The sequence below is a fragment of the Pseudophryne corroboree genome, chromosome 6 (assembly GCF_028390025.1).
Source record: "Pseudophryne corroboree isolate aPseCor3 chromosome 6, aPseCor3.hap2, whole genome shotgun sequence".
In the NCBI taxonomy this organism is placed as follows: domain Eukaryota; kingdom Metazoa; phylum Chordata; class Amphibia; order Anura; family Myobatrachidae; genus Pseudophryne; species Pseudophryne corroboree.
In genome coordinates, this window is record NC_086449.1 from 534124082 (window position 1) to 534140445 (window position 16364).

The 16364-nt window shown below is 43.5% G+C and overlaps 1 long non-coding RNA gene across 8 annotated transcripts in view; it reads left to right on the forward strand.

The window, feature by feature from the left end:
- Positions 1–16364, forward strand: part of LOC134935417 (uncharacterized) — a 132516-nt gene that overhangs the window by 98008 nt on the left and 18144 nt on the right. For 5 of the 8 annotated variants that reach the window (XR_010180125.1, XR_010180122.1, XR_010180121.1 and 2 more), the window contains one exon: positions 13726–13808. This is a non-coding gene — a long non-coding RNA (uncharacterized LOC134935417). Of the gene's footprint in view, positions 1–13545; positions 13629–13669; positions 13695–13725; positions 13809–16364 lie in introns of those variants that run through there. The other 3 variants (XR_010180124.1, XR_010180123.1, XR_010180128.1) reach the window with 2 other exon arrangements.

Here is a 16364-nt window from a genome sequence, read left to right on the forward strand (position 1 = left end):
AGATTAATTTCCAAGATGACCACAATATATACCATATTTCACTCAACACATGAGCAGAGCCAGATTAAAGAGGGGGGCCCACAGGAAGCGAGTAGCCGCCACCATTTCAGGGGGCCCCCAGTTTTGATTACAGCTGCAGTGCAAAAGTGTATTGTAAATTGTTGAAATTGAAAAAGAGAGGGGGTGGAATCAAAGTAGGGGGGCAGGGCGGAACAGCAATGGGCACAATTTGTGCGCCAAGTCTGGCTAATATCTATATGGGCAACTGGGAGAATAATACCATGAGAAATAAACTTTCTGAACACGTTCTTTTTAAAAGATTTATAGATGATAATTCAATTGTATGGGGTGGAGAGCAGAATGATTTTGAAAAGTTTATGGAAGTAATTAATATGAATTAGTTTAATCTAAAGTTCGACACACATATAATGACAAGACAATTTTGATACAACTGGGAAGATTAAGAATTATGTTTTCTTTTTAAGAAAGTTGATTGTAACAGCTACCTGTACTTAGAATTTTCTAGTTGTCATTCTCCTCAGTGTAAAAGAAATATTCTACTTTATCAGTTTTCTAAGCTTCGAAGGAACTGCACTACACTTGAGAGATTTGAGCAGCAGGCAGAGATATATACAGAACGATTTCAGAAACAGGGATATCCTGCTGATATTATGCAACAATCAAAACTGAGGGCTAGAGACAAAAAACAGGGAGGATCTTTATAGTATAAAGTTAAAACTACACAAAAAATGGGATGATAAAAAAATTATTCAAGTTATAGCAGTCCAAAATATGCTGGAACATTCTTAATCTTAACCCTATGTTATCTTAACAGCTTCCTAATCATCCCAATATGGTCTTTAAAAAAGCAAGAAATATCAAGTCCTATGTATCACATTATGTACTTGAACCGGTGTATTCCTCTCATCATTGTGGAACGTAGGAAATAAAAGTATGGGGAAGGTGGGCAGGCACAGTGGCAATCGCAGAATATTTCAGCGGAGGAGGATGGGGGGACTCTTTAAATGGTGACTCTGCCTGCCGTAAGGTATAAATGGTGACTCTGCCTGCCATAAGGTGCAAATGGTGACTCTGCCTGCCTTAAGGTGTAAAAGGGAGCCCTGTCTACCGTGAGGTGTAAAAGGGAGCTCTGCCTACTGTAATGTGTGTGTAAATTGCACTACTGTTCGGCGTAATTTGAATAATGAAGACTACTGTGCAGCGTAATAAAATTTGGTATTACTTTGTGGCCACGCCCCTTCCCCATGAAGACACACACCTACATTTTTGGTGCGCGCCTGCGGCGCGCACTGGCCCTGTTCTAAATGTGTTTGTGGGGAGGGGGTCGCCGATGCTGTTTCTTGCACACAGCGCTAAAATGTCTAGTTACGGCACTGTATATATATATATATATATATATATACAGTCCCAACTGCACACAGTATAGTCCCAATGTTAGTGGCGCAAGCCACACATAAATGTATCAAAATATGAAATATAGAACCAGCACATCTTTATCAAGCGTTTTTCAGCAGCAATAAACATAACGTGCAAGTGCAATAACCAGCCAAGGATGGACGTAAATATAATATACTCATCATAGCTTCAATGTGGAGTATGGTCACATCCTAAGCAAATAGCAGCCCTGGTCGACAGCTGTTTCGGTGCACGAGCAAGGTGCATTTTGTGTCAGTTACAGTAAGTGGTTAAATACAGATTAGATTACATTGAATACTGCAATATACATTTTCAAGTAACTAGTTTGCACATTGAAATAATTAAACATTAAGAGTGAAATATATCAAAGTATGGGGAGAGATAAAGTAGACAAAGACAGAGTACCAACCAATCAGTTCCTAACTGCCATTTTCCAGGATGTGTTTGAAAACAGACAGGAGCTGATTGGTTGGCACTTTATCTCTGGCCCTCATTCCGAGTTGTTCGCTCGCAAGCTGCTTTTAGCAGCTTTACACACGCTAAGCCGCCGCCTACTGGGAGTGAATCTTAGCTTCTTAAAATTGCGAACGAAAGAATCGCAATATAGCGAAAAGACATCTCTGTGCAGTTTCTGAGTAGCTCGAGACTTACTCTGCATCTGCGATCAGTTCAGTGCTTGTCGTTCCTGGTTTGACGTCATAAACACACCCAGCGTTCGCCCAGACACTCCTCCGTTTCTCCAGCCACTCCTGCGTTTTTCCCAGAAACGGTAGCGTTTTTACGCACACACCCAAAAAACGGCCAGTTTCCGCCCAGAAACACCCACTTCCTGTCAATCACATTACGATCACCAGAACGAAGAAAAAAACGTGAGTAAAAAACCTAACTGCATAGCAAATTTACTTGGCGCAGTCGCAGTGCGGACATTGCGCATGCGCACTAAGCGGAAAATCGCTGCGATGCGAAAAAATTTACAGAGCGAACAACTCGGAATGACCCCCTCTGTCCACTTTCTCTCTCCACTTTATCTCTCTGCAAGCTTTGATAATTCACTTCCTTATACACTGTTCAATTACAGTATAACAGTACTTGTAACTTAAAACCAGAGGTACTAAAAAAAATAACAAAAAATAAATAAAGAGTCTGCCTAAAAATAAAGAAAATATTAGACCATGACTCAAAATAAGATAGAGGCTATGGGTCTGATTCATGTTTGTATAGTAAGTAAAGCAAAAAAAAGCAAGCAACTGGGCAAAACCATGTTGAACTGCATGTGGTGCAGATGTAACATGTGCAGAAAGATTTAGATTTGTGTTGGCTGTTTTCAAACTGCAATCTACATTGCATTTCAAAAATAAAGCTAACATTTGTGGACTGCATGAAAAAGCATCCAGTATTAACCCTGCACAGAAAAAATATATGTATGTGTGCCCCTTGCTTGGTGACATGGTCTGTTCCAGACACAAAGGCTGGGATGTAATGAAGTCCGAGTTCGGCGGCCGTGTGGAATGCCGGCCGAACTCGGACGTTTTTAAAGAGGCAATCATGTACAAGGCTAAACCCCTTTAAAAAAAACACCTAGTTCGACTAGCATCTCGCAGGGCAGCCGAACTCGGACTTCATTACATCTTGCCCAAAGTTACTTGTTTTGTTTTTTCTTTTACTTGCAAACATAAGTCAGGCCCTGTATTCATAAAATATTGTAAAAAGGATTGTTAATGTGATTTTTTATTTCCAAAACATGAAAGAAAAAAAATAATAATAATAATAATAATAATTTACTACATTTGGGTGGTCAGTTTGGAGTGTCCAATACATTTCTTTGTGAGGTTTTTCTTTTTCCTTGCAGATCTCCCACCCTTCATCCATCTAGACTAGATATGTGCTTAGGATTGGACTGGTGATGATGACACTTCACTAGTTTCAAACTGAATGGGTATCTATTGATTTTGTTTATATTTCTCATTATATTTACATAAATACAAAAACAGTAGTCTCTAGGGTTGGCATCCAATTGCGGGTGAAGGGTGCAAGTTCCCGATGCAATGACGTGGAAATGTTGGCAGAAACCCGATCTTTTCTCTCAATTTTGTAGGCCGGCCTAAAGGACTGCAAACAAAATTATGTGAGTCCAGCTGCCATAAAGTGCGACTCATGGGGGCAAAAACATTGCCCACAATTGACCTCTAGATGTCAGCACTTTCTGTGACACAGCTCTCTAGTGTACAGGGTGCCCTTAGGGGCTGGCTATGACTTGCCGGCAGTCAGGAGACCGGTGCCAGAATCCCAACAGCCAGAATGCTGGCAGCGTACACAGCGAGTCCCCTAACGGGCTCCCTGCACTCACCTCATAACGGGCCTGGTGGCGAGCTGTGCTCATCACACTATTATATTCCCCCTTGGGTGGTGGAATGGTCCACTACACGAGTGAGAATTCCGTGCTTCGGTCGGGATTCCGACCACCGGCATTTCACCAGGTGTCTGGATTCCAGCTTCCGTATCCTGAACGCCGGCATCCCGACAGCCGGTAATTTAACTGCATCACCTTAGAATAGCTCAACAGTAATGTGTAGATATCAAAGAACTTTGCAATTCTGTTTACTGATATACAATATAAGGTCATTTTTCTGTGAATGATGAAATTAATTTTGATACTTCAAAAGATGTATATATCTGATGAGGGCAGCACCATGTAGAAGTTAGCAGGTCTTCACAGAATTTATGTTATATAGTTAGCTTGTATACAGTATATAGGTATTTGGTACTTGCATAGGAAAACATCCAGGGACTATTTCTGAAAGATTGGAGACATAGAATGTCTGCTATTAGATCAATTTGCCTTTTAATACACCTACCTAACCTTATTTTGCCTTTTTAAACAAAAGCATTGAAAGTGTTTTCAGCTAAAGTGATTTAATTAGCTATATTTCTCTAGGGAGTTTTGTGCAAACAGACTATCGTACTGAATAATGTTATGTCAGCTAGTGACGTTTAACCTAAGGGAAAACCAGTGTAAAGCAACAGTCGGGAAGGCTTAGGGGATATTTTATAACCGAATCATTGGTCAAAGAGAAAAATGTTTATTGTAAGAACATTTAAATGTCCAAAATATTACATTGGAATTGGAATGGAAAAGTCACTGAAAACAAGTTACTTCCCTTTCTACACTGGAAATTTCTCCATTAACTTAAATAAAAGTTTTTTTCTCTTGACTTCGATAATAGTAGTTTTCCCATGGAAAGTAATAAGTAACAGCTTCACAGAGCAGGTGAAAGTATGGGAAAGAAGTAGTCAAACATCAATGCTTTATGAGTAGTATATGGATGAAGAACATTATTAACGTTTGCTATAATATCTCTTTAATCAGAGATACATTCATTAGCTTTTCTATCATGGGTGCAATGTGTGCGGTGCACACGGGACCTAGGGTCCATGGGGGGCCCCACACCGCACACATTGCACCCATATTGTAGTACTCACCTCTCCGGAGTCCAGAGGAGCCGCCTCCGTCGCGCAAAAAATCCACTCCTAAATGGCCGCCACGCATGCGCACTTTGAATTTTGTCTCCGGAACATGGCTGGCGCCATGTTTCCGGAGACCAGTAGGCTCTGGCACAGTGTCGGAGCCTACAGCGCCGTGGAGAGGAGGGGTCCCACCCGAAGTCTGCACACGGGCCCCCTCCTCGCTTAAGGCGCCCCTGGATACATTACATAGGTTCCGCGGCTGACTGACTGCAAGTGTGCATTTCACCTGGTTTTTATCAGCCACTGAACATGTGTAATTCATACATGTCCCTGATTAAAGGGCAGAAATGATAAAGAATACTAAAGCTGATTAATGCTTGCAAAATTCATTAGAAATTCTGTTTCTGAAATAGATTATTGATTATTTCAATAGTTCATAATTAGTGCCCCTATATTTATGTCAGTACCTACCCATATATCCATCATCAAATGTTTTCTATGATAATTATATATACAAATCAAGATTAAAATGACAATTAACATCTAAGTAAATGAAACTGCACATGGGTCTAAGTTGCACTGCACACGTGTAAGGGTACCTTAGTGATGATGCTCGCAGAGAGGATTTATTTGTAAAGTGATTAACAGCCAGGGACCATTTGTGGTAGATAACGGGCAGTGGATGAATTAACACTGGCATGTTGGGAGCGTTTAGGCTGTGACTGTAATGCCGTATGCAGAAAACATGGCGCCGGCATCTCATTACAGGCGGCCTTTCTGTGTGACTATAGCAGCTGCTAGGATTTGTGATGCCGCATGTGGGCCTCTCAATACAAGTCCTGGCGTCTGTGACATTTGCATATTTTCGCACAGTAGCTGTGTACAAAGAAATGTATTAGCGTTAATCTCTGACTCAGGCCCTAAGTTACTACAATTAAGCTTTCATATTAAGTAAAGATTTTAAAGTATGCAACAAATACCTATTACATTGTACCTTACATTATTGATATATCATATATTAGATTTATTGTTTAATATTAATATGTAATATACATGAGTAATATGTAAGAGGAGAATTTCGTGAGGATCATATAGTACGAGGCTGAAGATCTCCCACCAATTTATGTAAGTGACCAAACTGACATTCAAAAAGGGGATTTTTGTCTTACCTGTTAAATCCCTTTTTCTGAAGCCATGGTTGACACTTGGAACAGTGGGCATAGGCGCCAATTCCGTGGGTGCTCCCGGGCTCGAGCACCCACGGACACTCAGGAGCACCCACGGAAACCAGCCAAGCTGCCCCAGTTGCCGCTAGCCACCGCAGCCCCCACAGTGCATTGAGACGCGCTGTAAAAAAAAAACACACCAAAAAATGGCCTGTCTCCCCGGCGGCGGGCATTTTAAGGGGTGTTTTTTTACACTGCATTAAGATGCGCTGGGAGCTGTGGAGTTCCGTACAATGCAGTGTAAAAAAAACCCCACCAAAAATGGCCACCACCAAGGAGCAGACAGACGCTTGAGGTAACATTTGACCTCTAGCGCCTGTCTCCCCAGCGGCTGGCATTTTAAGTGTCGTTTTTTTACACTGCACTGTACGGAACTCCGCAGCCCCCAGCGCGTCTCAATGCACTGTGGGTGCTGCGCTGGCTAGCAGCAGTGGCAAACTATCACCAAGCTCCCCCTCCCCCAGGATGCAGTGTGTGTGACACCAGGCCCCCCTCCCCCAGGACCCACTATATGTGTGTGTGACACCAGGCCCCCCTCCTCCAGAACCCACTGTATGGATGTGTGTGTGACACCAGACCCTCCCTCCCATACTTTGTTGGCAACGCGCATGAAACCCCTGGCAACATGCTGGAGATCCCTGAAAATGTGCATGAAACCTCTGCCAACGTGCAGGAGACCCCTGGGAGCATGGAACCCAGAGCATGAAACCCCTGACAACGTGCATGAAACGCTTGGCAACAAGCATGAGACCCCTGACAACAGGCAGATAATTTAAAAGTAATTAGAAGCCTTACTGTGTTACATCATTTGTAAGGGGCATTATTGTGTGTGGGGCATAAAATGGTGTCAGGGTCATAACTGTGTGGCATAACATATAATGGGCATTATGGTGTGTGTCATATTGGGTAATGGGCATTATGGTGTGTGGCATAATGTGTAATAGGCATTATGGTGTGTGGCATAATGTGTAATAGGCATTATGGTGTGTGCATAATGTGTAATGGCCATTACGGTGTGTTGCATAATGTGTAATGGGCATTAGTCACTGCCGCAGCCGCCCATTCATTCCCGTTGCCACCTCCCACCGAGCACCCATCAGGAAAAACATAAATTGGCACCTTTGACAGTGGGTATAGTCAGGCGTCCAGTCCGGTCAACAAGGAGTTTACTTGTTTGAGTGCAGCCTGGGAGGCCCCTCCTCCCCTATACCAAGCCTGGATCAGGCCAGTCAGTTATATACTCTACAAGCCAGGAACAGGAAAGAAGGCAGAAGGAAAACAAATCCCTTACCCATACACACACTAAACATGCAGAAGAACATTCCTGAGAAAAGGTTATGAAGAGCGTAAGGGGATTAAACAGGTAAGACAAAAATCCCCTTTTCTCTTTTAGCTGATGGTTTGACACTGGAAAGAGTGGAATGTCCCAAAGCTGTCCCTTTATGGGCGAGAACACGCTGCAAAGTTGCTCCGCCAAAGACCCTCTTTGGGTGCCCACGAAGCTCCAACTGATCTTGTGGAATGGGCCCTAACTGATGCCAGAACTGGTTTCCCGGCTAACAGGTAACCTGCAACCATCTAGCAATAGTTTGTTAGGAGGCTGACCAGCCTTGTTTATGTTCATCATAGAGGACAAACAAAGAATCCATTTTCCGAAAAGAACTAGTGCGCTGTACATAGGTACGCAAGGCCCTGACTACATCAAGAGTTGCCACTGTCTTCTGCGGAACCTGACGGTGAAAAAGATGGAACAACTATCTCCCGATTAATTTGAAAACTAGAGACTACCTTAGGAAGGTAGTCCAGACGCGTACTTAGTACTGCTTGATCCAGGTGGAAAACCAAAAAGGGAGATCTGTGAGACAGAGCTCCTAAGTAAGAAACCTGACGCACTGAGTCAATGGCTAACAGAAACACGGTCTTCCAAGTGAGCGAGTGAAGGTCAACCTCCTCTAAGGGCTCAAATGGAGCTCTCTGTAGAGTCTGATGGACAAGGATAAATCACATGGGTTAACCGTGGGACATAATGAGGTTGGATATGGAGAACCACTTGAACGAAGTTCTGAATAGTTGAATAATGGGCCACACGACTCTGGAATAACACCAAAAGTGCCAATACCTGAACCTTGAGAGAGGCTTTACAGAGCACAGAGTTTAGTCCCGACTGCAGGAAAGCCAAGACCCTGGAGAGGTGATACTGAAGTAGTTCCAAGTGACATGCAAAACACCACCTAAAATAAGTGTGCCAAACACATTAGTATATCCAAGCAGTGAAAGGCTTTCTAGCTGAGATCATGGTGTTGATAACCTTAGAAGAAACCCCCTTGCCCTCAGAACTGACCTCTCAATAGCCAACCCGTCAAAGCCAGACAATGAAGATCTGAACGTAGACATGGTCCTTCAGACAGCAAGTCTGGCTGTAGTAGAAGGCACCATGGAGGAGTGACTGACAGAGCCAGGAGATCCGCATACCAAGCCCTCTTTGGCCAGTGTGGAGCGACCAGAATAGCTGTTACTGCTTCTGATTTTAGTTTGTGAAAGACCCTCGGCAGAAGTGCCACTTGTGGAAATAGATTTCACTTCCCTTTCTGAAAAGGCCAATTAGACCGATTAGGAATGCGCCCGGATCTCTTGTCTGCACCCTATAGTGGGGAAGCTTGTGGTTGTGTTGGGGTGCAAACAGATCTGTGGCTGACTCCAGCGGTTGACTAACATATTAAAGACATTGGGGTGAAGAGACCATTCACCTGAATGGACATCCTGCCTGCTGAGGAAGTCTGCCTCCCAATTTAGCAGTACAGGAATGTAAACTGCAGATAGGGCTGGAAGAAACTTCTCCGTCCACCTTACAATCTGGCTGACTTCCTTCATGGCTGCTTGACTGCAAGTGCCACCTTTGTGGTTTATGTACAGATGGAGCCACGCTCATCCAGCCCAGACGCTGCCATGGGCGGGGCCAGGCATAGACGGAGCCATGATTAGCGTGGGTCCACCTGTAGGTGACTGTTGCCGCATTGTCTGATTGGATCTTTACCGGACGGTGATGTAGTAAGGATCCCACCTGAGATAGCGCCCTGAAGACTGCTAGCAGCTCTAGTACATTTATGGAAAGTTTGCTCTCCTATGTAGTTTACCGACCCTGAAAGCAATGATCATCCACAATGCCACCTCAACCTTGGAGGCTGGCATCTGTCATGAGGATGACCCAATCGAGGATGAGGAAAGGACGACCCCTGTTCAAGTGAGGTGTGTGCAGCCACCAAAGAAGTGATAAATGCGTTTCTCTGCAAAGAATGATCCGTTGTGACTTGAGAAGTAGTGGATAGTGATTCCAATTCCGGTGGAGCTCCAGCTGCAATGTTCAGGAATGGAACTGTGCTTATTCCACCATCTCGATACAGGAGACCATTTTCCCCAGTAGTCGCATGCAGAAGTGAATGGATAATCTCTTCTGAGCCAGGAATTTCCTAATCATTTCCTGTATAGCCTTCTGTTTGGCATCTGGAAGAAAATCTCTTTGTACTCAGGAATCAAATAGCGCTCCCAAGTGTATCATGCGCTGAGATGGTGTTAGGCTGTATTTGTGTTAGGCCGTGTGCCTGCAGGATTGCCAGAGTGAGGTGGATGTGCTCCTGAAGACTGTGCCATAAGAAGGAGGTCGTCTAGGTATGGGAGAATGCAGACTCCCTGTAACCTCAAATAGGCCGTCATCATTGGCATCACTTTGGTGAATACCCGCGGTGCCGTGGAGAGTACGAATTTGTAATGCCCTGAACTGGTAATGCTTCTTCTAAATTGCAAAATTAAGAAACTTCTGGTGGCCTTCCCGAATGGGGATTTGTAGATATGCATCCTGGACGTCTAAGCAGGCCATATGGTCTACCTGCTCTAAGGCCTGCATGACAGATCTGAGATATTCCATGTGAAATTTCAAAACTCTGAGAAACCTGTTTAGGGTCTGTAGATTTAGCATAGGATGGAATTAGCCCTCTGGTTTTGGAACTAGGAATAGATTTGAATAAAATCCTGTTCCTTGTTGCTAAACCGGAACTGGGATAATGACTCCCCTTGAGAGTAGAGAATGGACTGCGTTCTGGAGTGTGGTAGCCATGCCGATGTCTGCAGGCAGACCCATTGACAACATTTGTCTTGGGGCTTTGTCCTTGAAGGTGAGGGAGTAACCATTGGACACGATGCCTGTAACCCAGACATCTGATGTAGTCTGCTTCCGGACATCGACGAAGAAAAGTAGACGACCACCCACCCTGGAGGCTTCCAGGTGGGAGTCCAAACTGCTATGGTCTTTTTGGCCTGCTTGGTAACCTGGCACTTTTGTGACCATGCCTGGCGCCCCTTGTACTCTGGAGGTTTGGTAGAAGGAGCCCGGGAATGAGCCAGGTGAAAAAAACGAAAAGTGGGAGACCGAGGTTTAGGTGCAGCTGAAGGCAGAAAAGCTATGGCCACAATTTTATCCAGCTCCCCCAAAAAGCACTTCTCCCAAAAAAGGCAGAGACTCTAATGCTTTCTTAGAGTCTGCTTATGCGCGCCAAGAGCACAACCACAGGGTGCGTCTAGCCACCACCAATTAAGCCAAGACCTTGAAAGAGAATGCGCCAGCTTCCAATGCTGCCTCTCCTAAATAAGTTTTTTGCTTCTCTAATGATGTCAACATATTTGATGAGGTCAGAGCGTGAAACGTTCGCCCTGAGGCCCTCTGTTAACACATCCAACCAGCTGCCTATTGCCAGGGAGACCCAAACAGAGGCAACAACAGGCCTGAGGGCTGCTCCTGCATTGGAGTATATGGACTTCAGAAATTGCTCCAATTTTCTGTCTGTAGGTTCCTTCAGAGAAGTTACGTCAGGAATAGGGAGTGTGGAAGACTTCACCAGGCGGGCATTGTGTGCATCTACTGGTGATGGACACTCCCACTTTTTTCTGTCTTCTTCCACCATTGGTTAAAAGGAGTGTGGAAGACTTCACCAGGCGGGCAATGTGTGCATCTACTGGTGGTGGGCACTCCCAATTTTTTCCGTCTCCTTCCGCTATGGTGCATAAGGAAAAATAATGTTTTTTCATCGGAATTTTTTTATTCGGGTGAGACAAAGCTTACTTAAAAAGATCCTTCAACTGTGTGGAGGGAGGAAACGCAGATGGATCCTTTTTTCTACTTAAAAAGAGGTGTCTGCGCATCAGGTGGGGAGTCAATATCCTTAATTTGCAGGATCTCCCTAACCACCTTAACTAAGGCTTCCACTCTGGTTAAGGTCATTTGACCACCCTGAGTCTGAGGCTTTTGAATTTCTGAACCCTGAGGCTCTTCTTCCTCTTCTGAGAATTCCTCAGACTTAGATTTCTCTGATTGCATAAGGGATAGCGCCGCTTTATTTGCATTTTTGCACTTGAATGAAGATCCTAGGGCCTGTTGCAAGTCATTGGAAACCTAAACTAACCCCTGTACAGACTGTGCTGTGTCTGTGAAGAGGATGGGTCTGCACCTGCGATACTGTGACCTGTGGTGTTCTATTAGCTGCCAGCTGGGAAGCCAATTCCTTTATGGCTGAGGTTAGAAAGTCAGCCCTGTCAAGTTCTGATGAAGTAGAACTCCCCGCAGCAGCACCACCGGGTGCCTAGAAAGAGCAACAGTCACAGAGCTCTATGTGGTTCTGCACCATGCAAGAAAATTTTTCTTGCATGCTGTACAGGTATAGGTGTGCAGCCCAGTAGTTCCCTTTTCCGTCTGGGAGGCTTTGGGAGATCTCCTGGAGGAAATGTTCCCACCTGTAAGGTAGTGTAGGAAAAATAGACTAAAGATGAGCGGGTTGGGATTTAACGCCAGAAGTAACGCCAGTTCAGTTTTATCTGGATTTTTCTTATTGGCTATCCAAAACACGTGACATCCGTGAGCCAATATGATGCCGTTTTGAGATCCGAGTAAATCCGAATAAAACCGAACCCGCTTAGCTCTTAAACAGACACACTCACATACACAGACCTAGTAATATAGGTAAGTGGATAGAGGGAGCTATGTAACACTGGCATAGGGAGCAACAAATAGAAGAATAAGTGGGTCTGGCAATGTAGCTGTGAGTTCACCACAGCAGTAGCTACTGTTTAGGTAAACAGTGATACTATACAACTAAACTAGGGTACCACAGTACCCCCCAGCAGTGTTAAATAGGATAGAAAAGAAAACTTTGCACCATTTTTCCAACTACCAACACCATGAGGTGAGGTAGAGAATATACAACCGGATATAAAGGAGGCAGGAGTATAAATATAATATAAATATAATATGCTGATATAAAGGAGGCAGGAGTATAAATATAATATAAATATAATATGCTGATATAAAGGAGGCAGGAGTAGCTCTCTCCAACAGGATGATCGTTCAACTCAGATCAGGAGACCTGATGTCACTGCCAGGACAACCGGAGCTGCCTCTCCTACGAGCTGGAGAACCGTTAACTGACCATCCGTTCTGCCTGCAGCTGCTCCCAATGCTTGGGAGGTGCTGGGGTGGTTGGCTATGAAGATAGGGCCCTGACTGCATAGTGGAGCGCTGGAGCGGTGGGAAGCTGCACTGACTGTGCTAGCTGCTGCCGCTTGTCAATAAAAGAAACGTACCCTTTCCTGTGAGGCACCAAGAAAAAAACTGACTGGCCTGATGCAGGCTGGGTATAGAGGAGGAGGGGCCTCCAAGGCTGCATTCAAACAAGTTAACCCCTTGGTGCCCGTACTGGACGCCTGGCTATGCCCACTGTTCCCAGTGTCAGACCATTGGCTGAAAGAAAAACAGTTTTTAGTGTTTTCTATGACTGACTGTCTTTATAAAATAAATTCACTGTATATTAATGTTTGTAAATATCACATTCTCAGTTATTCAGATAGTATTCATGTCAGATATAGTTTATGTCTCATTGAACTCTGCTTTTCATGAAGTAATTAGGCAATGAGCATATAATTCTTTCTACTGAATTATTTCCCCCAAGAAGATGTTGTATACAAATATCTTATGCATGTCGCTTTCTTTGTACTTTGAGCCATTTCAACTTACCTTTTTTTTTACTTGGCAATTTTCCACCAGATTCCCTACTTGGTTTTATTGTCATTTATAATCATGTTATTCCGAGAAAACAGATTCCTTAGAAAGCATTGCTCACGTAGGCTACATTTGCACACATGACCATACTAATATTTGCTCTCTTTGTTTTTTATCATACAAACCTCAGTGTTTGCATTATCCATGGAACTGAAAAATACAGTTCATTGAGTTGTATTTTTACATTTTGCTCTTCCATGAATTGATTTTCTTTTCCTAATGTTTTTCAAAGCTGTGAATTCAGGATAAGCATTGATCTGCTGATGTGCTTACTTTGAGCAAAGGTCTGTTAACATTACTATCATTTATTTACAGAAGAAACATTTTCTACAATATGGTACAATTGGGGAGGGACATAAATACAATCAGGGCTATTCTTAACATACGTGAATATGGAGGTAAGGACTTACAGCTGTGAATTCAGGATAAGCATTGATCTGCTGATGTGCTTACTTTGAGCAAAGGTGTATTAACATTACTATAATTTATTTACAGGTGAAACATTTTCTACAATATGGTACAATTGGGGAGAGACATAAATACAATCAGGGCTATTCTTAACATACGTGAATATGGAGGTAAGGACTTACAGTATACTACACGACTGTGACTTTGTGGGACATTTATTAAGCAGTGATAAGAGCGGAGTAGTAAACCAGTGGAGAAGTTGCCCATGGCAACCAATCAGCACTGAAGTAACATCTATAGAATAGCATACTATAAAATGATACAGAGCTGCTGATTGGTTGATGGGGCAACTTCTCCACTAGCTCATTTCTCCACTCTTATCACTGCTTAGTAAATGTCCCCCATAGTCTTGTATTTCACTTCAGCTGAATACTGCAACATGTTGTTTATCTTAGTGTGTATTGCAAACTAAACATAATGTACAAAAGTGCAAATATACAAGCATGCAGACATTGTTCACCAGTGTATCTAATTTATCTGCCTCACATATACATAAGTTTGTTCCACATTTTAGTTTTGGGAACTGCCCCTGGAAAATGCATCTGTGCCTACTTTTCCAATTGGAAATGTGCATAGTATTATGAGTTAAATAATTCCTTCAAAGTTCACTCTACCACTTTAGGTCCAGCCTTTTAATACATTTCAAATCTTCACCTACTGTGTTTACAAATACTAATTAAAGTAGCTGAATTTGGTGCCATATTCTCCAAAAATGCTCTCTTTAATCCACCACTTTCTCAAATTACTGTCCACTCCTTCTCCTAACTGACCCCTTGAAAACTCTTGCGAGGCTTGACACTCACCTTGCCACTTTCCTCTCAGAAAATTCCCTCCTCTTGAATATGGCTTTCACACTGTCCTGACCAAAGTCACTAATGTGTCTCTGATAACTCCATGCATCATTTCACTTACTTTTTGACATTTTGACAGCCTTTGACATCATGGTCTTTGCGACAGTCTTTTGATTCTCCGCATATCTCACTTTTGTGGTCTCTCAAGGCACTATCTTCAGACCAATACTCTTCTCACTCTGCAACTTCTAACTTATTAGCTCCTTTAGTCTGTAGTAACATCTTTAAACTGATGTTACAGTGCCAGTTCTCTTTATATTGCCTCTCTTATATTTCTTTCTATTTTTTTCTCTTTTTGGATGTCCCAACCGTTTCTCAAGCTTAATATGTCCAAGACTGTTTTCCACCCTTCCCATACATCCATCCAACTTTCTTTATTAACAATACCACAATCTCTTCAGTTCCTCAAGTGTGGTGTTCATAGTCACTCTTGAATCCTCCCTCTCAATCACTCCCAGCATCCAGCCCCTCAACCATTAATGTCAGTTCCAGCTCTAGAACATTGTCACAATTAGATATTCCTCTCAGTTAACAATATAAAAAAAGTAGTCCAGTCCATTGTTTCGCACCTCCAATATTTAAATCTTCTTCCTTCTGGTCTCCCCCTCACTCACCTATCTGCTTTTCAATTTCTCCCTAATGCTGCTGCTAGACTCTCTTTCATTCCCTTTTTCTCCCTCTGAGGAAGCAGACTCATTTTTATGGCCAAGAAACGCATCAAGGATACATGAATTCTCGGCCTGCAGATGCTTTAGCAGGGCATCCATATCTGGACTTTATTGCCTCCTATTACCTCTTACTGTGCATTCATTCACAAGTCAAAATGAAAGAGCAGGTACCCCCTTACACACACACACACACACACACACACTCACACACCCAAGCGTGGACCACAGCACAGCTCCAGCACGGAATCAGAGGCACTGAAGACACCCTCCCAAATAATGATTTTTGCATTGTACACAGCTATTAACATCCGTGGGAAACTCCGCCAGCCGACTGTTACCTTTACACAGTGGCCAGAACTTGTAGTCCATACATGGGACATATCGCAGAGTGATCCCATTGAAAATTCCCCCTAAGGAATTATATGAGAGTCACTGACACAGAAACAGCCGTGGATGTCTCATAGTGATGAGCGGGTTCGGTTCCTCGGAATCCGAACCCCCCCGAACTTCACCCATTTTACACGGGTCCGAGGCATACTCGGATACTCCAGTATTGCTCGGTTAACCCGAGCGCGCCCGAACGTCATCATCCCGCTGTCGGATTCTCGCGAGATTCGGATTCTATATAAGGAGCCGCGCGTCGCCGCCATTTTTCACTCGTGCATTGGAAATGATAGTGAGAGGATGTGGCTGGCGTCCTCTCACTTTGTTTCAGAACTTTCAGGGGGCTGTAAATATCTTTATTCTGGGGACCAGCAGTATTATAGGAGGAGTACAGTGCAGAGTTTTGCTGACCAGTGACCACCAGTATTATACGTTCTCTGCCTGAAAAATGCTCCATATCTGTGCTCAGTGTGCTGCATATATCTGTGCTCACACTGCTTTATTGTGGGGACTGGGGACCAGCAGTATTATATAGGAGGAGTACAGTGCAGAGTTTTGCTGAACAGTGACCACCAGTATTATACGTTCTCTGCCTGAAAAACGCTCCATATCTGTGCTGCATTGTAGTATATAGTAGGAGTACAGTGCATAATTTTGCTGACCACCAGTATATAATATATAGGAGTACGGTACAGAAGGCCACTGCTCTACCTACCTCTGTGTCGTCAAGTATACTATCCATCCATACCTGTGGTGCATTTCA